The sequence below is a fragment of the Schistocerca serialis genome, chromosome 4, assembly GCF_023864345.2.
Source record: "Schistocerca serialis cubense isolate TAMUIC-IGC-003099 chromosome 4, iqSchSeri2.2, whole genome shotgun sequence".
Lineage (NCBI taxonomy): Eukaryota > Metazoa > Arthropoda > Insecta > Orthoptera > Acrididae > Schistocerca > Schistocerca serialis.
The window spans coordinates 111341980-111343012 of record NC_064641.1 but is presented as its reverse complement, the minus strand read 5'-3'; the positions used below and the strand labels follow the sequence as shown (position 1 = coordinate 111343012).

General features: G+C 41.5%; 1 pseudogene; it reads left to right on the top strand.

Moving 5' to 3' along the window:
• Nucleotides 1–652: 652 nt before the first annotated feature.
• Nucleotides 653–770, top strand: LOC126476771 (5S ribosomal RNA; annotated as a pseudogene).
• The last annotated feature ends 263 nt before the right edge of the window (nt 771–1033 follow it).

Sequence of the window (1033 nt, the reverse complement as noted above, 5' to 3'; positions counted from 1 at the left end):
AGAACAAAGACTATAATGCTGGAGTGTTCCTTGATCTAGAAAACCTTTTGATCATGTCAACAACAACATATTACTTGGCAAGCCGTGGAAACCCAAGCGACAGAGGAACTGGCTATGAGTTAACAAATTCTTATATCAGCAACAGAAAACAATATCTGTTGCTTTAAACAAACAGTGGGTCTTTCAAATCCTAAATTACTGATATAAAATATGGGGTGCCTCAAGGCTCTGTCTTGGGACTCCTTTTCTTGATTTACATTAATGACATACAGTACTGTTCTCCTCACTCTAGAAAAATATTGCATGCAGACAATATATCAACTGTGTGCAACAGTCTGGAGGTGCAGTGCAACAGTGTAACTAGTGAAATAGCCAAGAATTTAAATGAAGGCCATCTAAATGTATGTGTGTGAAACAAACAGAATTTGGTATTAAATTATCTGTGGGAAATGACATTGTAAAAAGGGAAAAAATGGACAAAATTCTTGAGAATTACAATCTAGAATAACACGAAATGGGAGTTGCATATAGATTCCTACGCCTGTTAGTCGTTGGAAAACATATTGGCCATAAATATGTAAGGATATGGGTGTACTAAAAACTGCTTATCATTAATTTCTTTCATTCAATTTAAACTATGTGCTAGAGATAGGCCAATGGCCTTGCTGCAGCAGTAACACCAGTTCCCATCAGATCACCGAAGTTAAGTGCTGTTGGGCTGGGCTAGCACTTGGATGGGTGACCATCTGGTCTGCGGAGCACTGTTGGCAAGCATGGTGCACTCAACCCTTGTGAGGCAAACTGAGGAGCTACTTGATTGAGAAGCTGCGGCTCTGGTCTCGTAAACCGACATACAGCTGGGAGAACAGTGTGCTGACCACATGCCCCTCCGTATCTGCATCCAGTGATACTTGTGGACTAAGGATGACACGTCAGTCGGTGGGTACCGCTGGGCCTTCCAGGCCTGTTCGCACGTAGTTTAGTTTAGCTAGTGTTAGAGATTGTGGTGCAACAACACAAACTAAACTAACCT